Source organism: Ceratotherium simum, chromosome 14 (genome assembly GCF_057802395.1).
Source record: "Ceratotherium simum simum isolate JZ-2026a chromosome 14, ASM5780239v1, whole genome shotgun sequence".
Lineage (NCBI taxonomy): Eukaryota > Metazoa > Chordata > Mammalia > Perissodactyla > Rhinocerotidae > Ceratotherium > Ceratotherium simum.
The window spans coordinates 57,525,864-57,552,654 of record NC_141913.1 but is presented as its reverse complement, the minus strand read 5'-3'; the positions used below and the strand labels follow the sequence as shown (position 1 = coordinate 57,552,654).

Here is a 26,791-nt window from a genome sequence, read left to right as displayed (position 1 = left end):
GCGGGTGGGGCAGACCCTGGGCTAGCAGGCCTCAGGGAGAACTCCAATGGCGTCTGTGTCAGCACGCTCACACCAGGACACAACAATGGCCGCCGCCAATGTCCCAGTCCCTGGAGAGGTCTCACCCCTCACCGAGATGCACTCAGGGCCTATTAGGTGAGTCCCTTGTCACCAAAGCACTGTACACCTTTCTTTCTGGTGATTTCAGGATGCTTCCTGAAATGGGTGAGTTTGCGTGCGGGCCCTTTAAGAGCCGGTTTTAGTTTCTTTGTGAACCGGGTTTTCTGGGGGTGCTCCCCAGTGTTTTAGTAGCAGGCACAGTCAGATATTATGCCGCTGGTCTCGACTGTGCTGGGTCCACAATATGCCCACAGCGGGGGCGCTCCCCGGCTCAGGGCCCCGCGCCTCCAGGGAGGCTGCGTACCTGTGAGCTGCTCCCGGCGGCCGTGAAGCTGGCGGCTTGTGAAGGCGGCGTTTTTCCTCTCCAGAAGGGAGTCTCTGCCTCTTCCACCTCAGTTAGGATTGTCCGTTGTTGCAGGAGTTCCTCTCATTCAGTTTTCAGTTCTGTCTCAGGGGTAATTTTTCCACGAGTAGTTGTAAATTGGCTGTGTCCACGGGAGGAGGTGAGTTCCGAGTCTGCTTACGCCACCATCTTGACTCCGTCTCTACTGATTTTCCTTAAAATGTATTGTTATCAGAAGTTTTCCTTACTATATGTTGTCTGTTGCCTGGTCTTTGATGATTTCTTCATTGACATTGTGTTATCCTCAATTTATTATATTGAGCAAATCATTCAATATGAGGAATTTTCTTTTATTTTATAATGAAAGTTATTTTCTGCACATTATAACTCTTTTGTTTGTCATATTTGTTGCTGAACTTTTACAGGTATGCTATCTTATTCTATTCACTGGCTACAAATTTAACATGAACATGTTTCCAAGAATTTTCTACTATTACACTATTCTTGAATTCCAGCCCCACTTATCTGAAAAATTTTTTTAAACCTATCTTTCAATGAGTTAGTTTTATGGTCTTGTATCTATCTGATATTCTGTTGATAATGAGCGGGGAGGGAGTGAAACAATGTGGCTTCTTGGCATTGTATCTTTATTAAATTCCCTTATACATATTTGAAAAAATATCCTCTATCAAATTTTAGTCCACCTATTCAAGGAAACATTTATTTGCTTATTTGTTTTTTGTTTGGTGGGCATTCCATTCAGTGTTCATTTTTGTCCCCAAACATCACTTTTATAGACACAGTAATCCCCATGATTTGGCTACATTGTGGGAGCAGTTACATCCTCTAGACCATCTGTCAAAGGAGAAAAAAAGGTAAATTATGTAAATATTTGGCCAAGTTGTTATTAGTTCTAAAGGTAGAAGAGCAGAATACAACTGGAATATGCTGAAAAAATCTCCCCCACAGAGAGACAGCTCCTGCTGAGTATTTTATCTTATTTATTATCTCTTTATATGCCTTCTAGTTAATCTCTATTTAAGACTAAAAATAATTAATTCTTGATGATTATGTTTATCTGATCTTCCCTTTTATGCTTTTCTTCCAGCTGGGAAAAATAAAACAAAAATATTGGATGCTGTGGAATTTTCCTGTCATGGTTGTGACTTAATTATAGAATCAATATTTTGCTTTAAATGGGTTTCTGAGTCTTGGTCTGCCAAATCGGTGTGTGGATGAAGATCAGTTATTAGTCTGATTTTTTTTTTTTTGGTGTATCCCACTTTTTCACCAATAATATTTGATAATTCCCAAATTAAAATATACCGACTTTTCCCCTTGATTCCACATTATTTCTCAAAGTTTTGGGCTTGGCATTGTGCTTCCTTTGATGGATTGCTGTAGTATATTTTTGATACCATTTTTTCTGGTTATGTCATTAAGTATGAGAGGAGAAAAGTCTGGGACCTAGCTTAACATTGCCATCTCAGAATAGAAGTCTCCTTAAATTGATTTAAAAAATAAAGTTCTTGGCAAATATTTCCACATACAATAATTTTGAAGTTGATTTGTACAAAAAAAGTGCTAAAAATCATAGAGTAAGCTAGACATTTGGGAGTTACATTAATTATATTAAACCATTGGGGTAGAATGATTAAATAAATTATGAAAAGTCTAAAGAATTATGAAGGTTTAAATTAAAATCTAAATTTTCTTAACTTAAGCTAAGTATTTTCATAGTTATTATGAAACAGTTTTGTCATATATTACTGATTTTATAATAGATTGTTCACTGCATTACAAAATATTTAAATCTTCCAATCACTTGTTAACACAGTTTTATAAAACCTTGATTTTTGAGCAGTTACTTGCTATTTTCATTTTCACAAACATAGCAATGGTGTATGGAGTGTATTTACTTTAGGTGAGGAGAAGAAAATTAGCCATTGTTTCCTGTCAGTTTCAATGACTAATTAAGTAATAGACATTGTTTGGCGTCAATGAGCAATGTACTTTCAACAAGAGGATTTAGTAAGTTTTATTTATGTAATTTATTTCTTAGTTTTTAGTTTTATAGAAATGAGTTCCACTGAAGAGTTTTAGGATAATTCTACAGTGTGGAAGATAAATGATAAATAAGGGGAGTAAGATGACTCTTATGTTAAGCCATAAGATGGTAATTAATGAAATTTATGCAAGATAGATGCCTCTTTCCTTGGACTTCAAGAGCCAGGGCACAGTAATTAAGGGGCTGAGGTCTGCACACTCAGCTGCTTTTCTGGAACTCCCCTTCCCTCCTGTCCTTTCTCCCTTCAATAAGCATTTAAAAGAAATACTTACACTAAGTCATTTCTCTAATAGGGGCACGAGAGAGATGAATAAGACATTGCACCTGCAGTGATGGATCTCATAGCTTGATACAGACAGCAGGAGGATAAAGATAAAGGAGAATATAATGTGGTCTTTCCCACCCTGGTGATATGGCCACACTTACCTTCACTGGTGCTCTTTGCTTTTGCATGTGTATGGGAATCACTGTCCGGTTGCCTTGCTTTCAGCCTGAAGACCTTCTTTATTATTTCTTATAAGGCAGGTCTGCTAGCAATGATTTTTCTCAGTTTGGTTTATCTTGGAATGTCTTTATTTCGCCTTCATTTTTGAAAGATAGTTATGCTGGATATCACTGCCATCTGTCTGCCCTTATTTCTTTTTTTTTTATAATTTTATTTGTTTATTTATTTTTCCCCCAAAGCCCCAGTAGATAGTTGTATGTCACAGCTGCACATCCTTCCAGTTGCTGTATGTGGGACGCGGCCTCAGCATGGCCGGAGAAGCAGTGTGTCGGTGCGTGCCCGGGATCCGAACCTGGGCCGCCAGCAGCCGAGCGCACGCACTTAACTGCTAAGCCACGGGCTGGCCCTCTACTGCCATTTCTGACTTAAGTTATGGTCCTCCCCCAACCCCCGCTCACCAATGTGCCTTCTAAAAATTTCTCCTCTCACAATGTCTTCCACACTACTTATTGTTCTGGGATCACCTGTGTTAATTATTCTTCTTCTTTTCTAATACTTCTGCACTTCCCAATATCCTATTCTTTTATTTTATTTTTTATTAATTTTTTATTTATTTATTTTTTTGGTGAGGAAGATTTGCCCTGAGCTAACATCCACTGCCAATCTTTCTCTTTTTCTGCTTGAGGAAGATTCTCCCTGAGCTAACATCTGTGCCCATCTTCCTCTGTTTTGTACGTGGATCACCACCACAGCATGGCTGACGAGTGGTGAATGTCCATGCCTGGGATCTGAACCTGTGAACCCAGACTGCTGAAGTAGAACGTGGAACTTAACCACAACACCATGGGGCCGGCCCCTGATTCTTTTTAATTCTCCAAACACAATCCTTACTATGTGGCTATTTATCTACCATAAATCCACTAGACATTTCTTACTTTTTGACTATATAACATTTATATTAGTGACTAACTACTTTCTTCTCTCCATTTTGTCTGATTTTAGATATACTTCCATATTTTCAGTTCTCTTTAGAACATTTCCTAATATTTTTGTAGCCTCTTTACTCCTTAATATAAACCCCTAAATTTCCACAAAACAATACCTATTAACAACTATCCTATGAACATCATTGGCATTGTCTGAAATTCCTAAATCCTTTATCACAGTTTTCTCTCCTCTCAATGGAACTATCAATAACTACTTAGAATCTGTTTTTGTTGAATAGCTCCTTGTTTTCCAGTTTGTCCAAATTCTTACCTCTCTATCTTCCTAGCTAAAACTTTATCATCTGTTGGTTAAATTACCATACTGTGATTTCTGTCTTTTATGTGCACCGCTGCAAATGACTCTTTCTTGACTTTGTTACAGTATGAAACATAGAAAAATATAAATAATAGATATCTAAAAACATAGAATAAATAAAAAAACACTCTGTGCTTTTTTAGAGAGTGGTCTGAGGATGTTAGGGTCAAAAGACATCTAGAATTTTAGCCCTACCCTCAAGAGAAGGAACCCATCTTCAGCTGATAGGTTCAACAACCAGAACCTAAAAGAATTCAAATATGATGGCCATGGCAAAGGATCCTCACTACCATGTCTGGAATTTACTGACTAGGAACTCTTCCCATAAATGGTGCATCCTACATGCAACTTGAATAATTTATTGGTAAATTATATTCTTTGCTTTTAACAATGGCAAAACATTCAATGATGTTCTCCATCCATGTCCTCCTCTCATTGAAATCATACACACCCTCGAAATCCTAGGTGAGGTCTAAACTCCTTATGATGATTGCTAATAGCCCCAGCCCTCAGTGACACTCAATCACCATTTAATAGTCCTTACAGGCCTCCATACATTTCACACTATTATGTAATCTCAGGTACTCTTAGGTTTTCCATACAGTTTTAGGTATTCTCTCCTCAATTAACATTTCTTCATATTTTCTCTCCCTTCGCCCCTAATCTGATGCTAGGCACTTCTAAAGGATTTTTTTTAACACTCCATTATATGATTTGCAGATTGCTATTACACTAAGTAATGATTTAAAGATATTATAGATGAATCTTAATATTTTCAAATGTATTTGATGTTTTTAAAGAAATAGAGAAGTAAATGGGAACGGTTTCCACTATGCCACAGCTAATTATAAAATATGCGATTTAAATCTCCTGACCGCTCTTGTTTGGCTCCATTCTTTGTCTTCATTCTCACAGCCTGTACGATGATCCCCAGGCCGTACATATAATTCTAAATTAGCTACTCACATTTCTGAAAACATGTCCTACGTTCATGACTTGCTCAAACTATTCCATCAATCTGGAGTATCTTTCTTTCTATTCACCTCTTACCAAAACTCTATGAATTTATATCACTCAGATAAACAGCACCCTCTTATAGAAAAACAACTTTTCGTTAGATTTATTTCTTGTTCACTCTTCATAACACAATTTACTAGATATCAAAATGTCTGTATATTTGTCTATATCCACTTAGATTTTAAGCTCTTAAAGGGTAGATTCCATGGGTTACTTGACTCTCTAGAACAAATGTACCAATAATCAAATTATCCTTGCAACATTTTTGTAAAATTAGAATTAAAAAAGAAAGTTTAAACATGAGGGAAAACTGATTTTGCAAATAATTGTGATAAAGCACCTATAGGAAGTGGGTCATACTTAAATTTACTCTATAGAAGGTAGAAACCAAATTTCAGCTCAGGTAACTCAGCAATATAATAGGAATATTTGTAAATGAGGAGTTTCCTCTATTTTGACAGATTAATTTAATTGTTCTTATGAGACACAGTGTCTACTTTTGTGTCTAACACAAGTAAGCTAATAAGTTTTACCCTGTTAATTTCAGGAAGAAACAAAAAAAATTTGATATTTAAATCGTTACTTCTAAACTCTGTGATTAGATAATTGGATCTGACACAACCAGGAATCACTCAAAAGTCTTATCGCCATATATGTGTTAGGATTTTAGCCTCTGGCTTCCCTTGACCTCTCAGGTGAGCAACTCCACTGCTGCACTTGGGGTACTCTGCAGAGGAGGGAGTGAGTAAGGAAATATTTTTCTCTTTTTTTGCTCCAAAATAAATAAGATGCTCAGCGCTTCTTAGATAAGGGAGACGTGTCCATGTCCTTAGAAGTTAATTTATTATTTTTGGCCAAATATTGAACTGTGTATTACTTTGGATTCCAGCAATCATGCATTTGATTTTTTTTTTAAAGATTTGTTGTTTTCTTTTCTTTTCTTTTTTCTGTTTTGCTGGGAAAGATTTGCCCTGAGCTAACATCTGTTGTCAATCTTCCTCTCTCTCTTTGTTTTATTCCCTCCCCAAAGCCCCAGGACATCGCTGTATTCTAGTTCTAAGTCCTAGTTCTTCTAAGTGAGCCGCTGCCACAGCGTGGCTACTGACAGATGAGTGGTGCGGTTCTGCGCCCAGCAACCAAACCCCGGCAGCCGAAGCGGAGCATGCCAAACTTTAACTGCTAGGCCATCAGGGCTGGCCCTGATTTTTCTTTTTTTAAAATTTTATATGGACTTACATCATCTCTCTCAACTCTATATTCAATTTACAAAAAAAATAATTAAAATCCCATTGAAGAGTTAATAGGATTATTCACCTTAAAACACTCTGGAACAATTGTACTTAACCATTTCCACCACAGAATCTGATTAAAGCATATGTGTATGTTTGCTAAAGGTTGTTTTTAATTTTGGATTATTTATACACACTAGAGTTACTTCTCGTCATTTTCTTTCAAGTGAACAAAAACATTAATGAAATATGATCTACATGCATTTATAATATATTCAAAACTAGACACCAAATCACACACTATAGAAGTTGTGTTTATTAACACAAATATATTTTTAAGATAATTTGCCAGTGATTTCCACATGATGTACAAGTTAAAGAGAATTTTATCCACTACACATCCTCTAAGGTAGAACAGTGTGTTCATTTGGAAGGAATACATTGTTCGGGGTGTGGGGTGAGGGCCCATAGTCAAGCTGGACTAGTTTGTAGCCAAACTGGTATTCTGAGATACTGGGGAGAATTGCATCTTTTTCCTGTGTCCCAAGTGGATGACAGTTGGGGGAAAGAAGTGATCAAAAATACAATTGCTATTTGATGTTCATGTCATCAAGTCTGTTTTATAGTCTATTTTTTTAAGTGATAAACTACTATGAGACAGACTTGATGATAGGAGCATCGAATAACAAACATATATCTCTTTAATTCTTTTTTTCAGATTGAAGAAGGAGTACCCTATGACTCTCAATTAAAAGCAAGAGAAAAATATTCTCCACTCTGTATTCTCTGAGCCATACTGGAAATTTTTTCACGGTAAAAACAAACAAACAGAAAACCTCTTTTATTCTTTCATGCTTGTGTGGTCTTATAATTGGCAAAGAGCTGTCCCCTACAACGCCTGTTCAATTTGAGCAGCGGCAGGTTTTTAAGGGTCTACATCTCTATCCTGACACAGTTGAAAAGAGGAAAACATCTTTTTCCTGCCTATAGATCTTTCCAGGGACACCAGGGCTGTCCCTCTGTGGGTTTGTGATACCTTTCTCTTTTTCTCTTCATAAGGAGCGTCAATAGGCTCATTTTTTGTGCCTTCAATTAAATCAATCAACAAAACAAAGTCGCTCACTGAAAATAGAACGGCGCATTAGTATTGGGTCAGGCTTTCTCTATTTTTAGGGTGGCCATAAGGGATATGTTGCTGGCAGAAATGAAGCATATTAAATCAATAGTTTTTAAAGAGAAGCAAACACCTTAATGCCTTCATGTGGAGTTACTGGCTGTCACTGAAAAGAAATTCATATAAAATGCTCCCTTTACAACATTAAAATTGAAGGCAAGTGTTGAAGAATACAGATCGTCGGGAAATTAAAAGCACAACATGTTTGAAACATGTGATTAATATATTTCATTGCAAAACTCAGTTAAAAAGGCCCTTTAAAAGAAATTTTATATCATATATCAGGCTAGTGAAATTTGCATTGCACTCAGATTATATTTACAATTAAGGTCAAGAAATTGTTATTGATTATTCAACCTCTCAGATGTTAAGTCAAGAAGAGTGTTTCTGCAAAGGGAGAAATTTTATACACTTGCAGAAATATGCCCAGGATATTTTTCACCAACTTTAGTATAAAAGAGGTCTCTTTTTTTCTAACTCTGCCTATAAAACTGGCAATATATTTTAGGGGCCAATCTCTGTATGGAATGATTGTGAATTGAAGTAAAAATAAATAGGATAAAAAACTGGGTTCAAAATTCATTTCTAAACTTGTATTGTCAAAGACAAGGCATTTATTCTTTCTGAGTCCCAGATGCATAACCTGTAATGTGGGAATAATAATCATAAAGACCATTACAGTACTATTGTGAAATCAAAAAGGGTAAAATATGTGCGAAAGTTTTTATCAGTAAAGCTCAACATAAACCTTACTAATACCCTCAGTTTGTTGTACTGACTATAAATTGATAGAAGGAGCATCACTGGGCTTAATTATAGAATTATCTGTGCTTATGGACGTCAGACTTTAGTTTTTTGCTTGCAGACTAGTTTCAGCTTTGTTATTGAACATTTTTAACTTTTCATATTTCCTCAAGACACTGGAGTATTTTCTAATCAAAAAGGCTCTAATTTGACTGATTCAGAAAAAGGATATTTGAGAGAAATGCCTCTCTTTTCTAATGTAATTCATGTTGACATGTGAGGAAGATATTACAGTTTAGTTTTCTGGCAAAGATGGGGAGCTAGTTGCGATTGATTTTGTAAGACGTGGAAAGTCACCCGTGAAAAAACGCTGATACAAGACCGCTGGTTTCTGGTTCCTCATGAAAGGAGCGAGGAGTCACCACTCCATCCTAACAACAAGGAAAAAGCTGAACAGATTGAAGAATGAACAACAACTCTTGAATCTATAACAAAAGGGAGAAGGCAGGGCAAACTGCTGCCCCCAAGGTCAGAGGGAGACAGGCAAATACCGGGATTTGCATTCACCCGTGCAGAGACACACGAGCTGACTCACCCGGGGAACCGGGCTGGGTCAGAAAACCTGAACTGTAATTGACAAATTGCTGGACACTCAGTGTGGATAAGTGTGAGAATCAAAAACTCCAGGGGGACCTAATTACAGGGAGTCTCCACAATATTGTGAGATTTACCTCCAAGATTTACCATGTTGCCACATGGGAAGGGGCAAAGGAATTACTTTGAAATAAGCAACAATGAAGCACACTCTGTTCTTGACAAGGCCTGCCCTCAGGAGAAACTGGGTAACCAGAACTTAACCTGCTGGGGCATTATCAAAGCCAAACTGACCTGGGAGAAGGGAAATGCCCAACTCCAGCCAGCTCTAGCTTCCCTGTCCCACCTAAGGGTAGAGAAAAAAATGAGAAACCCTTGTGAAGTGGCCAGTCCAGAGGCATAGGCTCATTAAAAGCCTGAGACCTAATCATAGGACTACAGAATGCTTCCCCTCCCCCCATACCTCCCCACCACATTACTAAAGGCCTGTTTACAACAATTCCTTTTACCCAGAACATCATATATGGCTATCATGAAAAAATTACAAGGCATACTAAAAGGTAAAAAATATAATTTAAGAAACAGTGCAAGCATCAGATTCAGACATGACAAGAATGTTGGAATTATCAGACTGGTAATTTAAAAGAACTATGATTATTATGCTAATAGTTCTAATAGATGAAGCAGACAGCATGCAAGAACAGATGGGCAATATAAGCAGAAAGACGGAAATCCTAAGAAAGAACCAAAAAGAAATGCTAGAGATAAAAAGTGCTGATACATAAATGAAGAATGCCTCTGATGGACTTATCAGCAGACTGGACACAGCTGAGGAGAGAGTCTTTGAACTAGAGGATATATCAATAGAATCCTTGAAAACTGGAAAGCAAAGATGACAAAGAATAAAAAAAAGTGAACAGAATATCCAAGGACTGTGAGACTACTATAAAAGATGTAACTTGTACACAATGAAAATTATAAATAATAATTTAAATCTATTCTTTCTTTTTTTCTTCCTTTATTTTTTGGTGAGGAAGATTGGTCCTGAGCTAACATCTGTTGCCAATCTTCCTCTTTTTGCTTGAAAAAGATTGTCCCTGAGCTAACATCTGTGCCAGCCCTCTTCTATTTTGTATGTGGGACACTTCCACAGCATGGCTTGATGAACAGTGTGTAGGTCCTCGCCCAGGATCTGAACCCCCAAACCCGTGAACCCCTGGGCCACCGAAGCAGAGTGCGCAAAGTTAACCGCTATGCCACCAGGCCAGCCCCATTTATTTTTGAAATACCTATTGCTTGGTATAGAATTCCAGGCTGACAATTTGTTCTGTTTTGTTTTGTTACTTTCTGTGTTTTAATTATGTCACTCCGTTGTCTTGCTTGCTTAGTTTCTGATGAGAGATCTACTCTAATTCATATCTTTGTTTTTCTATAAGTATTGTTTCTTTTCCTCTCTGCTTGCCTTTAAGACTTTCTCTTTGTCTTTAATTATAGTGCTCTTGTTTTCTGAGTTTCTTAGATTTGTGGTTTGGTATCTTTTCTTCACATAATTCTTGGCCATTATTTCTTCACAGATACCTCCTGCCCAGTTCAGTTTTCTCTTTTGTATTCTAGGCTTCAGTTAGGAGAACGTAGCATTTGGTGGTGTTCCCAGCTCTTGAAAGCTCTGTTCTGTGTAAGCCTGTGTTTTATTTATTTTGCTTCTTCCTTCTTTTGTGTGTGTGTTTGTCACAGATTGCACATTTTGATTCAGCCTTTCTTCAAGTTAACTAAATCTTTTCTAAGCTATTTTAAATACACCAATGAAGCCATTGGAGCTGTTTTTCATCTTCTTTACTGTGTATTTATCTCATTTCTAGCATTTCCATTTGACTTTTTTCTGATAGTTTTCATCTCTCTGCTGAAATAACCCACTTGGTTACTCATGATGTCCACCTTTTCCGCTAGAGCTTTTAACATATTATTCATAGTTATTTTGGATTCTCTCTCTGATAATCCCAATAACTTTGTCATATTTGAGTCCGGTTCTATTGACTGCTTGCTTTCTTTTGAGATTTTCTTTTTTGGTTGTTGTGGTTGGTGTCTCTACTTGTTTTATGTATGCCTCATAATCTTGTACTGAACATCAGATATTTCGTCGAGGGCAGTGGAAGCAAAGATACAGAGTTTTTATGCCTGGAAGTCAGCACGCCGCTTCTTGTGGTAGGCCTTGAATGTGGAGGATCCAGTCAATCCAGTCAGCAGCTGGAGGGGTTTGGGATTTGTTGTTCCAAAGGTCATCCCTAGTACACCACAGGCTTCAAAACATTCTGTTCCATTGACATTACCGCCTGATTACTTAGGTTTATAGTAGACTTGAAAATAAGTAGTATTATTCCTACAACTTTCTTCTTCCTTTTCAAATTTATCTCAGCTCTTCTACTTTCTTTACATTTTATTATAAATTTTAGAATCAGCTCATTTATTTCTACAAAATCTTAATAGAATCTTGATAAGGATTGTATTTAATTTACAGAACAGTTTGGACAGAATTGATTTCTTAACTATATTGATTCTACTATGCCATGAGGACCATGCATCTATCCATACATGAGGTTTCTTTGATTCCTTTCGTCAATGTTATGGTTTTCAGCACAAGATATTACACTATATTTTCTTTACATTTATTCCTAAATATTTTATGTTTCTTGGTGATAATTTAATGGTACTGTATTTAAATTTATATTTATTTTTATATTTGTGTTTAAATTAAATTAATTTGAATTTATATTTAATTTAAATTAAAACTGTTTATTGCTAATATATAGTAAGATTTTCATTGAACTTGAATCTTTCAACATTTCCTAACACACATTATTTCTAGTAGCTTGTTTGTAAATTATTTGCATTTTCTAGGTCAATATTCCCATTGTCTGCAAATAAAGAAAATTGTACTTCTTTTTGTCAATCTGTAAGCTTTTTATTTATTTTGCTTGCGTTCTTGCATTGCTTGAACTTCCACTGTGATAGTGAACATGAATGGGAAAGGAGTGTATCCTCTTTTTACCCCTAATCTTAGGGGAGAAATTATTTCCTTTCACCATTGTGTGATATATGATATTATCAGCTGGTTTTTATATAGTAAGTTTTTATATATTTTATAGAATACTAGTTTTCATATTGAAGAAGTTCCATTCTATTCCTAATATACTGAGAGTTTATAAGTGAATTTTGTCGATGCTTTAATTCTCATTAATTGTGATACTTATGTATTATTTTATTTCTTATTTATTTTGTGATATGATAAATTACGTTGACTTTTTTTAATGAATCACTTTTGATTCATTTTTAAAGAAGTAAATAATGTACCTTACATTACATAACTAGAAATTGTGTAAAATTATTTAAACCAAATTTTTGGACTCCATCTTTTGAACTGTATTCAGAAAATTGTACTTTTTAGTAATTCTGAAATATTTTAAATTACCTGACAGAAAATCTCTTACTTATGATAAAACAATGATACATCATCTCTATTTTAAGCATAATTAAAGCTAACAGGTTAAAATATTAAAAATTATTGTATATATATACAAAACTTTAAGTACAAAATTTTCCTACTATTTGGAAATTGTAATTTCTTCTGATTTTAATTTTGCTGCTTGTTATTAATCAAATTAAAACACAATAATTTAATAGGAATATTTATATGTCATCCAAGAAAAATACAGTTCTGATCATAAAGGTTAATATTAGCACTCATTTAAATAATTTCTTTCAATCACAACCTGAAGAACATATTTTACTATAAATCTGAAATTTTATATTTTATATAATATTTAATTTATGCTTTAATTAGCAACATCAATTTTTCTATTTAATATGTTCTAAATATTCATGTAGCTATCAGGAGACTATTAGTTTTGTATACATTTTTAGTCAAAGATTGAAAACATAAGTAATATCATAAATGGAAGCTATATTAGTACATCTATACAATCTTATTCCTAATAGATGACTATTCCCTTTAGGGTATTCTTAAGTGTTCAGTTAACTCAGTTTTTAAATGAGTCAGCGTACAAAATCTACATCCATTCCCTCAAAAGCTCAGTCTACTGCCTAATAAATTTCATAGCTATAAAAATTATCTTCAGTTATTAATCTGTTTTTACAATTGAATTAATTGTGTATTAATTTTCTATTTGTATACCTTTGTATCAACTTTGGCATTTTTTTAACATTCAATGAGTTAACTATGTTTTAGCTCCCTCTTATAACTATCAAATAATTTGCTTTAACTCCTTGATCATTTATATTACTTTTAGGGAGATTTCCCAAATATGCCACCAAACTAAGCCATTTTATACAAATTGGTTTAATGTTTCTTTAGTTCTCTTTTAAAAGGAAAAAAAAGATGCTGTCTTTGCAAAACAATTTTGAAGTTTTTAGAAAGAAATTTAATCTGTTTCTCATAATTTTACACCATTTTTTCAATGAATTTTGAGAGTTCAGTATATATTTTTGAGAGCACTCATAACTAGATTTATCGAGTGCTAATTCAACCTTCCATGAGGCTCATCTCTTCAACTGATCAATTCAATTCATGCATTCATGCTCAGTAAGAATTTATTGAATAACTACTATGTTATAAATATTGTTCTAGAAATTGAGGATATAGTACTCAACAGGATGGTGGAGAATCTCAATTAGCTTAAATTCAAGTGAAAGGACCAGAAAATAAATCCCTAAATTAATTTATGAATGACATTATTTCAGAAAGTGAGAAATTAGATGACTTCTCTGTCCCGTCTGCTGAGTGTCTGTTCCCCTTGGCCTATCCCTAGCATTTGCTTGTGGAGACAACAGTTTAGACTGCCCTGAGACTGTTTCTCTGTGGGATCTTCCATGCAGCGTTCAAATCCATTTCTCTTTTTGGTCTCACAAGTTTCTCAGAGGTATGAGGTTTTCTGATCTAGCTTCCAATTCTAGATGCATTACTTGTAACTTTTTGATACTGACCATCATTACTTCAAACATATTTCTATGAGAAATCTATGTTTTAATCTACTGAATCACAAGTAACCTCAGAAGGTCAAAATTACGCACATTCTCAAAAAGGAACCTACTCAGGGAAGATGGTTTAGTGTGATTGCCACATCCTAGAGTCTGTAAAGAGCTCATTCTCCCCTCTTCATATTTTTAAAATATGTGTTAAAATATCTCACTCATTTAAGCAATATTTATAAAAGCATTTATAGCATGTTTCTTTTGTCATATCATACATCACTGAAATAACTTCATAAGATGAAGAATTCAGAGGACGAATTTCTATAACTCTCGACTTCTGTAGAGAATATTTGGGTGCATCAATAACTTTCATATAATTGTAAGGAGATAATTCTTCTCATAGGACAGCAGCGCTCCTGAAAGGATTCTTTTTCACTTGAGTAATTTAGAGATAATAACCAGATTTCCACAGCATTCCTTAGCAATAAAAGGATGATAGTTTTCTGAAAAGGCAGAGTATCATGGAATCATAGAAGGTTGTGATACAAAGGAATCTTAGTAGTCATCTACTCCAGGTTGTCTGGTATCGAGAGATATCATAAGGGACAGTCTTCTCTCAAGATAATTGCAGACTGACAAGTAGGAAAGACAGTATCTCCCTCTCTCTATTCTGTGCACTTGTTTTACTAGTAACTAGTAATTTGGGATAATTTGTTCTACTGTTTCAAAACAAATAGTACATAAAATTTTAAATCTATTGTCTAGTAAACTTAGATTAATTTTAAGCCAGTTTTCCTACTGTAGACTCCTCCCCAATATAAATGGGGAGAGACCCCATCTGAAATATTCCTTTCTTAAACAGGTGTTGATTGAGGTAGATCCCGCTTTATAATAGCCAATCTCTAGGCACTGGGGATATATCAGAGTATAAAACACACAAAATTACTACTGTCATGAAAAATGCATTCTAGTGCAGAGAGACAAGCAATTTAAAAAGTAATTAAAATAGAAGTTGTTTAAAATATATTAGCCTGCTTTGATAGATTATGTTTCAGTAACAACAATGACAAACAAACAAAAACAAATCAAAAAAGAAAAGAAGAAGAAATCTTGGAGGCTGGTAATAAAATTATATTTCCCTACTCACACGTAGTTACATACTAACTGCATGTACTAGGTTAAAGGGGCTTTCCTTCTTGGGAACAGAGGATTCTCATGGCAGAGAAAAATGACAATTGTGGAGCCATATAACTGCTCTTACAGAATCTACTTAAATATGGTGCATATCTCCTTCTCTTTAACCCCACTAGACTAGGGAGACCGTGGGGCCAAGTGGGAGACAGAGAAGTGTACTCCTATCATGGGGCAAGTTGGTGAAGCACCTGGGAATAGGCAGGGATATATCATCTTCTCATTGGGAAGAGGCATTGCAAACAGTACTTCAAAGTAGCAGTGGTGGTGAGTGGTGGTAAGAGCTCTACAGAAAACTGAAACAGAAAACGGGGCTGAAGGATGCCAGGAGTCGGGATAGCGATATTGACCATTAAATAGATGAGTCAAAGAAGGCCTCAACGAGCAGCAAAGGCCTTAGAGCAAAGGCCTGATGAGATGCGGGTGTGGAGAGAGGGACAATCTGCAGACAGAGCAGTCATGCAGGGGCACAGCCTGGAGGCCAGTGTGCAGGAAGCAGAGCGAGAAAGGGAGAGAACAAGACATGAGGTCAGAGGTCAGAGCTGAGCTGTGTAGTTTTGTGGATCAGTTTAAGCGATTTAAGTTTTTTTATACCTCATTTTGGCTGCTTTGTGAATAAAATGCAATTATCAAGCATGGAGGAAGAGAACAGTTGGGAGTTTTTTTTACCAGCTAGTAGAGAGATAACAGTGCATTGGGCCAGAGAGATATCAGTGACAGTGGTCAGATTCTAGTTGTATTTTGAGGGTAGTGCTGGCAAGTTCTGCTGATAGAAGTAGGGTATGAAGGAAGGAGTAGAGTCAAACAATCAATGGAATGGATTGCTCATTAAACGAGATTGGACATGCAAGTCAATATGCCAATAGGCAACGAAATATACACATCTGGAGTTCAAAGGAAAGGTCTAGGCTGGTAAAGTAAATTTTTAAATATAATTTTATTTCATTTTTGTCCTCTCTTAATATCTTAGTTAAGAAAGATATGGCTACAGTGATCATACCTTTCAATAATAAATATTTTCTTCAAAGAAGATGCATAACTCAAGTTGTTATCTATTAAAAGAATTTTCAAAGGAAACTTATTTTTATAGAGAATGCTAATGACCACCAATACCTATGTTCTTTAGCTCCCTCCTGGGGAAAAATATCAAGACCACATTTCACCCCCTCATAATGATGTGGAACTGCAGATCTGATTTCTGGATAGTGAAATATAGGGAAAAAGGACATGAGAACAACCAGGCTTGGCCTTTGAAAGTACTCATTTTACCATCACTCTCTCTTTCTCTCTCTCTCTCTCTCTTTCTCTCTTTCTCTGTGACGCAGAGGTTCAAGTGGAAAAATCAGGGGATCTAAGGAACAATGAAACCACAGGACAGAAAAGATGCTCACTTGTCATCCTTCATTGACATTGATATGGGAGGAAAACTTAACCTTTGCTGTGTTAAGCTGCTAGGATTTGGGGGTTTGTTTGTTACAGCAGCTGGTGGTACATATCCCAAATAATAAACCTCTCATATTACATTTTACTCTCAGTATATTTTTCCTAAAATATATACAAATATTTAACAAACAATCAACATAATTGTTTGTTTAAATTAATTTGCTCTGGGTAAAAAAATAGTGCTATGTTACTTTTGCTTTTTCAGCTTTGAAAAATAAAATCCTTAACAAAGTAATATATTTTGGTAATATAAAATGGAAACAGCAAGATAAAAAAAACCAAAATAGTGGATTTGCTGGGAACAAATTTATTTATATATGTGCAAAACGATAAATGCAGGACTACAGCTCTAAATTTTGTGTGATAGATCATTAATGGTAGTGATTTATTTGTGATATGTATTTTATAATTTTCTTTTGGATTTGTAATTTTCCTGAAGCACAATTTTATGAATTCTTGTTTTATTATCATCGGAAGAGTGCTTTGACAGTCCAAATATGTCAGCTTCTCTCCTGTCACTTTTGGTAGTAAGTGAAATGATTTTCAGTTCCCAGCAAATTCACTACTCTCTTAATTGCCCCCTGAGGAGCAAAGTGTCAGCAAGGATTCCTACCAAATCTCGCATAATGATTAAAAGTGGAGAAACCAAGGCAGCTAAAGAAAAGGTCACTGGATAATACCCTCTTATTGAAACAAATAGACTTAATAGAAGTGCTCCATCTTTCGCGTGGACCTCAGTGACTTTTTTCAGTTCTGAAGGATTGATCCTTTCCAATTTCATTACACTGAGTTAAATGTTATGTTTATGAGCTTTCTCTTGTCAACAGTAATGGGGTGAGCTTCTCATGTTACTTTTTCTCTCATGAAAATTAACTTTTAAATAAGGTCTAATTGTACGTTCCATTGTCAAGGCCTAGAGAAATATTCATTCCCAAAGTAAAGGGCATTTCCCCCTTTTGGTTGCAGTAGGAGTGAAGCTTATGCAGCTTTTTGAAAGTAGCAGCTCACATTCTACCGTCATGGGTGTCAATATCTAGAAAATGTTCTCTATTGCAGGAAATGTAATTAACACTGCATTAAATTTTAGAAATATTAATATAGAGAAAGACAACAAATATACTTTATTCAAAGCTTAATGTTTATAGATGAGTCATAACATGGTTAAGTAATCATAGAGAGTGATCTAAATAATAATAATAACCGTGACGATAACACTAATAATAATAGCCAATTTGGTTATCGAATTCTGACAATGTTCTGGCCAATGTGATAAACTTTTCCCTCCGTTTAACTAACTAATTCCCCAAAACCTTTTGTGAACAGGTTCAATTATTATCGACATTTTAGGAAGAGAAAACTGGTTATTTATTAAGGTTGAATAATTTTTCTAGATGTCACAGTGGACGAGGTGAGATCAAAACTCACATTTCAGATATTTGAAAGAATTCAATGAAATAGAAAGGATGAAAACATATAGAACTTTAATTTTAATAACAAAAGAATAAAAAATATTGAAGAGTATTTGCCCATGGACCTGTTTGTGCTTTGGGGATTGTAAATTATATCTAAGCTAACTTTTTAAAGAATTGCTCAACGAAAAATAATTACTGCAGTAAAAGGGTTTATAATAATAGTGCCATTTTGAAATATTTTACAAACTTGCAGTCCTTTTATTTTAGCTTTAGCATGCTTAGATCTGAAAAATAAAAAAAAAAATTGAAATGGAATTTAGTAAGATAATGTTATTTAAATTACCTTACTTTAATTTACTAAGGTCTTACTGATTGTTTTGTTTTACAGGGAAAAATAAACCGATGTATAAAATGTTTGGTTAATAAGCCCTCAAGGGATTTGCCTAAAGAAATTGTTTAAAAGAACGAGCTTAAAATTTGGTTTGCTTTATTTATAAACAAACACATAGAGACAGAGATTGGATTGGTGGTTACCAGAGGGGAAGGGGGGAGGGAGGAGGGCGAAAGGGATAATTCCGCACATGTGTGTGGTGATGGGTTGTAATTAGTATTTGGGTGGTGAACATGATGTAATCTATGCAGAAATAGAAGTATAATGATGTACACCTGAAATTTATACGATGTTATGAACCAATGTTACTGCAATAAACAAAAAATTAAAAAAAAAAAACTTGAAAAAAAAAAATTTGGTTTGCTTTAACAGTGAGAGAATAATTTCTAGCCAAAACACTTCATTTGCAGAAATGGTTACAAGATGCCCCGTGTTAAAAGAGGCTATCTATTGAAAATGTCTATATATTTTTCATGGTTTAAACAAGCATGAAAAATCATACTGTAAAATTCAATAATGTGTGTAAACTGGGTTACGAACTTTGCCTTTTTTAATAAAATTGAATTTTATTCTCTTGCCATGACACTATTCATGACCCTTCAGAATATTGTGAACACTTAAAAACATGTAAGTCCTAAATATACCCCTAAATACACAACACTCGCACACACTTTGGATTATAATATAAATATTATTGTTTAATGTTTATTTTAAACACAGTCATGCACCGTGTAACGACATTTCAGTCAATAACGGACCACATATATGATGGTGGTCCCATATGATTCGTACCATAGAGCCTAGGTGTGCAGTAGGCTGTACCATCTAGTTTTGTGTAAGTACACACTATGATGTTCGGACAACAATAAAATCGCCTAACATCACATTTCTCAGAAGGCATCCCTGTCGTTTAGTGACACATGACTGTGGTTTAAATTAGCATATGCTCATGTAATTAGTTAATAAACATATATAAATTGTTCCATTTCAGTTTTTGAATGTCCCATAAATTATTTAGCAAATTTCCTCTTGTTGGATATTTGGTGTTGTTGGGGAAGAAAATCTAAGACCTAAGAAAAGTAAATTTTAGGAAAAGCTTAGTGGTATAAGAAATGTGTTGTTGAGACACTGTCTGATACCTAAGATTAATTGAATGACTACAATTGTATCTTCTCTTTTTACTTCCATTTATACATCAGGGTCCAGAGGAAACTTTCTCATATATGAAATGCCATCTCTTTCACCACTTCCATTCCCCTGACTAACACTGTCTTACCAGGGGAAAAGCCTATCATTTAAGGAAAAGCCTGAGGTTTGAAATTCATGGTTCCTTGAGTGTCAGATTGAGTTCATTCTCCACAATATATGGTTTCTTATTTCAATTAAATATATATACTTACAATAGTCACATAAAATTATTACTATAATCTTGAGCTGTTTCTTTGTTTTGATGGACAAAATTGAGAAATTTAGATTGATTGTCAATCATTCCACAGAATTTTATCTCTAAGAACCTCCTTTGCTTCACAGATTTTTATTTTATTCATTTTTTTAATTTAAAAAAAGTTATGTTTCCCTTCTGCTAAAGCAGTTTTGCGAATAAACACAGAATACTACTACTCATGAAATTTCCTACATTGTCAGTAAACGGGTGTCATCAAAAATGAATATGAACAAAACTGTGATAAAAATTCTAATTTAATAGTTTATTATATATTGAAATCATAAGATGAAAAAATTCTCCAATAGACTGATTTCATTATTTAGTCAATGTAGTAGATTTTTGCCTAGCATGCATTTACATTTCACAAAGGAACCAAGTTTAATTTTGGGGAAGTTATTTCTCTCTGAATTTGCATGGTATTTGGGGAACATTAACTGACTTGCTCTCCTCTGTCTGCGGAATCACAGGAACACCAGATCCTTCCTCTCCTCAATTTCTGGTAAAGTGAGTGGTGGACAAGGGACCACAGTTCTTCTCAGGATGTGTTGTCTCCCAGGACTCTGCAGTTTGAGGAAGTGGTTTAACAATAGGGTAATTCATTCCTGAGTCTTGGCAGTGGCTGTAGCAGCAGCATTTAATGCAGATGTTGGACACTTACTGTTTGCAGAGTGTATCAAGAATCTTAAAAAGCTCATACATTCCCAGCCCTTGGTTGCAATTTTGGCAATCTAGTTTATCGGAAGATTGCAGATTACTAAAACTGTTAAGTCCTGAAATGTTAAATGGTATATAATATTACTCAATGCTTACTGCATGCTATTTTCCCTGCTGATCATTTTGCATACATTATTTCATTACCTCTACTGCACGTTTGAAAGATTGTATAACTTTCCGGGGGTGCGCATGCTTCAACTCATATCTCTGAATCCAGAGTTCCAGCTCTCAACCACTTACAGTTCTATTGTCAACCTACTTGCTCTTTCATCTATTATTTTCAACACATCCAATTGCTCTTGAGGACTTCATTTCTATCAAACACAGTACCGTAGAGTACACTCACACAACTGAACTTGATATTATTCCTTCCTTAGTTGCACTTTTGTAAGGAGAAACAAACATTTAAGCAATTCAGTGAAACTGAATATGGTAGGCATCATGATAGATGTTGGGGACGGGGAGAGTATTATTTAAAGGCAATGGTCAGTCTCCATGGATCAGGATCAGGAAAGAATTTACAGCAAAGTGACATGCTAACAATTTAAAGAATGTGAGGTATTTTCCAGGCAGCAGAGTATGGGACAGATTGGAGGAAGAGGTAACACTTTGACATAATTTTTATAGCAATGAGGTAAATTGTCATATGCTGGATATGGATTTCCATGATCGTGGATATAGATTACAGTGACAGCTATGTGGAAAGCAGCATGTGAACAAGGTTCAAGTCATGGGCAAAGACCAGATCATGGAAAGTATCAGATGTCATAATAAGAATTTAGACTTTTTGCTGTATTTAATAAGAATATGTTGACGATTTTTAAAGTAGATAATAACAGGATCAATTAAGATTTTTGGAAGTTCTTTATAGGTATTGTGTTTTAATATTATACTGAAAAGAATGTAAAATTATGAATAATCTTAGCAATGGTAGCCAATACTATATCTGATGCATTGTGACATACAAATTCTAAGAGATCAAATGTAGAGCCAGCCTAAGCCGTTAGGGGCTTTTAAATTACTTATAATGTTGCTTGTTATTCAGACTGTAGGGTCTTCCTAAGGTGTAGAGTTAGCTCTTGGCAAAATGATTGTGTAGATAAACTTTGTCTTGACTCTGTTTTCATCTTCTCTCGAGTGCCTCTCCCCTGTGATCCCATCTTCTCAGAACCCATTCTTAGTTAAGTGACGTCTAGCAGCTTTATCCACACCTACCTTCACGCACATTGTCATCATTCTTTTGGGATCCTGTCTATTCCTCAGTGACAGCAACTACAATTAAAAAAATAACCTCAATTATGTTAATAGTAAATGCGATGTTAGTGTAATATCTCCACCTGGATTTTATATATTTTAATAGTTGTTTAATATTTACGTTATTAACGTGAAAGGAAACACTAATTGTTGAAATTTCAGGTGCAGGAGGTGATTTGGCAAACTGTGGCCTTATTAATAGAAATTTTGGAGCAGTAATAAAGGGAGTAGACCTACCTCAAATTTTTGTTTGTTTATGACTCTTCAGCTGTCTGAGATTTATGATTCTTCTTTCTCCCTTGTTGCTAAAGAAATTCCCTCAAATTTTTCAGTTTTAGCTATGGTTATTTTCCTGACTCAAAGTATGGTGGACAGAATGATAGGGACTAAAAGGAAAAACACAGTAAAATAGAATTTCAGAAAGAAGAGTGTCAATGTGTTGGAAGCAGCATGAGAATTTCCCCCTACTGCCCCGCGTGTTCTTTAGGATCTATTTTTAAACTCTCTCTGCACTTGTTCTAGGGTGAGAACTGATTACGCAAAAAAAAAAAAAGAAAAAACAGAAAGTATGATGAAAAACATGGGATCCATGATAGAAAAGATAATTGCTGTGTATATCCATCTTTCTTCTTTCAAGTTTTCTTGTGGCTCTAATTTACACTAAAATGAACAGTTTTTCTACAAATAACCTCTTCATTTTTTTATTCCCTGTAGATGTGATCTATATTTTTAAAAAGGTAGAATGAAAATAATGTTTGTGATGGGAAAAAGTAATCTGCTATGATTTTATAGAACAAAAGCATTTTTTGTCAACATAAGACATCAACATACAATATTTTGTATGTCTTTCTATAGGAATTTTATTACATTATGTGTTGCTACTATATATGCTATGGCATATATTCAAGGTAAAACTGTTCATTATATTTTATTTTACCAGTTTACATGGATGACCTACTTGGATAAGTGATTGATGATTGGATTACAATAGGAGTAAAAGATATCATTAAAGAACTAGATAACCTTTGTACTACATAACAATGATTTAACATCATTAGGTCTTTTTATGACTGTTATCTCTCACTTGTTATATTCATTTCTGTTCGGATAGAATCAAATAGGACATTTGCTGCCCAGTTACTAACGAAGAAGAAATTTTATAACCATCATAAATGTAGTGTTTCATTAAGACACCTCAGGACTCCTTGAAATTGGAAAAATACAGGATTTAATAAAAAAGGAGTACATTGACCTGCTTTGATAAGCAACCTAAAATTAAAAAAAGAGGAGACTTTTCTGTATCTATTGATTTTTTACAGATTTTATTTAATTTAGATGCATTGTCATAGCTGTCTGTATTTTGACGTGCTATTATAGGCCTAAATTGTTCATATTTACTAAGAACGAATCATATAAGGAAATTTTCCAGACTCAAGCCTTGAACTAACGGCTCTGTTCCAAATTTGCCAAGAAATAAGACCTAATTATTCTCCTTTATTTGAAGTTTTATTTTCAGAAATATTTCACTCATAAAATAATTCGTATTTGTAACTCCATTAGGTTCAAAGTGAGATTTTACTGTATACACGTTTCCATGTTACTGAGATCTTACCAGTAATGCCATTAATGCTGGAGAGCACATATCCCAAAAGTTAAGATGGCTTTTTGTGTCAGAATTTTATTTTGTGTTAATGTGGTTCTTCCCGTAAAATGATTATTATTGTTTTGTGTTCTGTTAAAGAAAAGTAGTTCCCTTTAAGAGAAAGGCTGTGTTTAATTGATTTTTCTATCATTAACACTAACAATGAATGGTGCATAGCAGGTGCCTTATTAATATTTCGTGGTTGAATAATACAACCTTTACTTTCTTGATTTACGTAGGCATTTCAGAAATTCACAAAAGACTCAGAAGCAATGTTTATAATGAGCGCATAAACAATTACTATAATTATTTGTATAACTAGCTAATTCACCTTTTAAAACCATTTCTATTGTATATCCATTGAAAATATGTGACATATTTAAAACGATTGCCTATAATTTACACATTATTAATTTAGTATATAGAAGTAGAGTTTTATATTGCTTTTTATTCATACTCATTTATCTAAAATATAATAAATATTTTTAAGTACAGTCCTCACCGATAGGAAATATTGATAAATATTTTTAAGACACTCTTTTATTCAGTCTGTGATATTATAGATGCAAATACTTTAGTTCCAAGACATACCTGGCGAATAAATACTTTTTATCTGATCTTTCTTTAGCCGCATTTATTAGGATCAGAATTGGAATATTCCGAGATTTCCTGTCTCTGTGACAGCTATTCTCCACCCCGACTCTCCTCAGAATTCACCTGGTCATAGACTTAGTTCAGCTCTTCATATTCCCATCATTTCATTGCTGTAGTAGAGTGACACATTTATTTTATAGAGATCCATGTAAATTTGGTGAAATTCACTGACTGGAAAGATCTGGGCTGATGTCTTCAGCCATCAGACACCTTCTATGCACCACTGAAGAAGCCATCCCAAGTAGTGTTCAATGTCATGGTTCACTGAGAGCTTGGCCCATTATGAATTGGGGCAAAGCACAGCATTTTTAACAATATTTCAAAGAAAACAATTGTTTCAATGAAATATTGAAATCAGTTTCTCTGAATCCATCCCCAGTGGATTGAGAGGGATTGAGAGGGATGCTACTCCAATAATCTATAATCAATAATGGCACAAAAAGACAGGTCAGGGTTCTGTTCTGCCGCCCACAGGATTCCTGGAGGTCAGAATCTACTCAATGGCACCAAGAAAGGACATGCCACATACAAACAAAAATGTCTTCTAAAAACAATATCCAAAAAAGCTTTTTTTTTTAACCTGGTTTTGCCTAACCTTAGTATGGGAATCATAATTTCTAAATATAAATTTGGAAAACAAAATAGCCAGCAATTATTATTCCTCTGTCAAAAATTTATAAAACTATATAAGACTTACTTGTGAGGGCAACATTCATCCCTTATATAAACATACATTTACTGAGTGTCTACTATACGGTATACATATTCTGAAGATTTACTGGTGAACAAAATCAACATGACCCTTGACCTCACAAAATATATCCTAGTTGGAGAAACAGACATTAAACTAACGATCACAAAAACAACTGTACAATTATTATAGCGTTTGTGTGCTCCCAGACATACACTCTGGGATGAGAATCATATACTTTTACTTTATACAGAATTTAAAAATTATTATATATACCATATTGTAATTAAAATCCAAGGAGTTCATGCTACTAATTTTGAATTATTCATGAGAGAGATGACAATAAGCCTTAGCCAGACCTTTGTTCTTGTTTGTATTCCACTTTTGGTTGTCCACTTGCCTGCTAATGGTCTGCTTTATTATGCATGCTATTTTTTACCCATTCCTTCTGTGATTCCTTGAAGCAAGATTCATATTATTAGTTTTAGAAGTAGTTACTTTGGGATCTTGGATTAACACCTGGATCTGATAGAAAGGTCCATGGCGGGCTACACTGCACAGATGAAAAAGCAAAGCTTTGCAGGAAGAGAAATCTCCGTCACATCCTGCTTTTGTGTCCATTAAAACGTTTAATAGTTTGACTCGCGATGTCATATAAAATTATCAATTGTTGGATATACGTTGCCATACATTCAGAAACAACAAATGAGTCATAAATTACATTTCTGTCACATAATACTGATATGATCTTAAAGTTTTTGAAATAATTGAAAAATTATTATGGTACATGATAATGAACAGAATGTCATTAAACAGAACCTTTTCCTAGTATCTATCCATTTCTTTAATATTGTATCAAGTTCAGATTTCTCATATACAGAGAATTTACTATTTTTTACTCAGATATGTTCATAATATTACCAATGATAATTTATTAATCCTTAACTAACTTCATGTAATATGTTCAGCATGTTTGCAGGGGCTTTAATTTGAGAGATGATGTCAGGGAAAAGGTTTGGGGGCCAGGGGAGAATATTGTGGAAGGAGAGAAAGAAATCCAAGGAGTCATTATCAAGATGGGCACCCCTGTCCACAAGTGGGGCTCAAAGGCACTGAGTGCTTCTGAGATGCTGTGTGGAATACACTCCAGACCTGAAAAAGCAGGTACTTATTTATGGGTTCCCATGTCACCATTCAACTATCTCTCCTTCCCAGATTCACCCATGATGGAATGGATGAGCAGATTCCTGCAGGCAAAACTCCATCTGGAGGCAGGGGAGCCCAGGCAGGAAGTGAGCTGAATGTGCTGCTGAGGCTAAGCTAAGGTGCTGTCAGTTCACCTCCACCCACAGGTGGTTGCCACAGCAACAGTGGAGTCAAGGGGTTCACCAAGAGGACGTGAGTGGATGCAACAGATTTTGGATTCAGTAGAGACTGGGTCAGGTCAGCATCTAGACTAAAGTAAAATGGAATCCAGTTTGTTTGATCCTCGCTCTGCAATCTTTCTTCAATCTCAGGAATAAAAGCCTCTATTTGGTGAGCAGCAAACTAGACCTCTACTCTATCCTTAACAGTCTTCCAAATTCTCTTTTACTTCACACTTCCTGCTGGGTTAGGGCTAAGAGGATTGTTATGGTCTTCCATCTTGGTGGAAACACTCTGCTCTTGATGAGAGCCAGAACTGTGAATGGAAGATGAAACACTGGTAACCTCTTTTGACATAGTTGTTCTACCAGTTTGTGTCAACATTTTCATTTGGACTGTCAGAAAATTTTCATACCAAGTCTTATGGAGAGGAGAGCAATAATTTTTGATGCTAAAAAAGTGAGCTCCTTTTTCAACAAACTGATAATAGAAGTGTAACTATTTTAAACAGTTGAGAAATTATGTTTGCCTTCATTGTCTGATTAATAATAAGGAACTCATTTCATAT

The 26,791-nt window shown here is 34.9% G+C and overlaps 1 long non-coding RNA gene across 1 annotated transcript; it reads left to right on the top strand.

Annotated features, from left to right (window-relative positions):
* Positions 1-26,791, top strand: LOC147915334 (uncharacterized). The gene is made up of 3 exons (XR_015554234.1): positions 1-156; positions 7,243-7,337; positions 26,074-26,791. It is a non-coding gene; the product is annotated as an uncharacterized LOC147915334 (long non-coding RNA).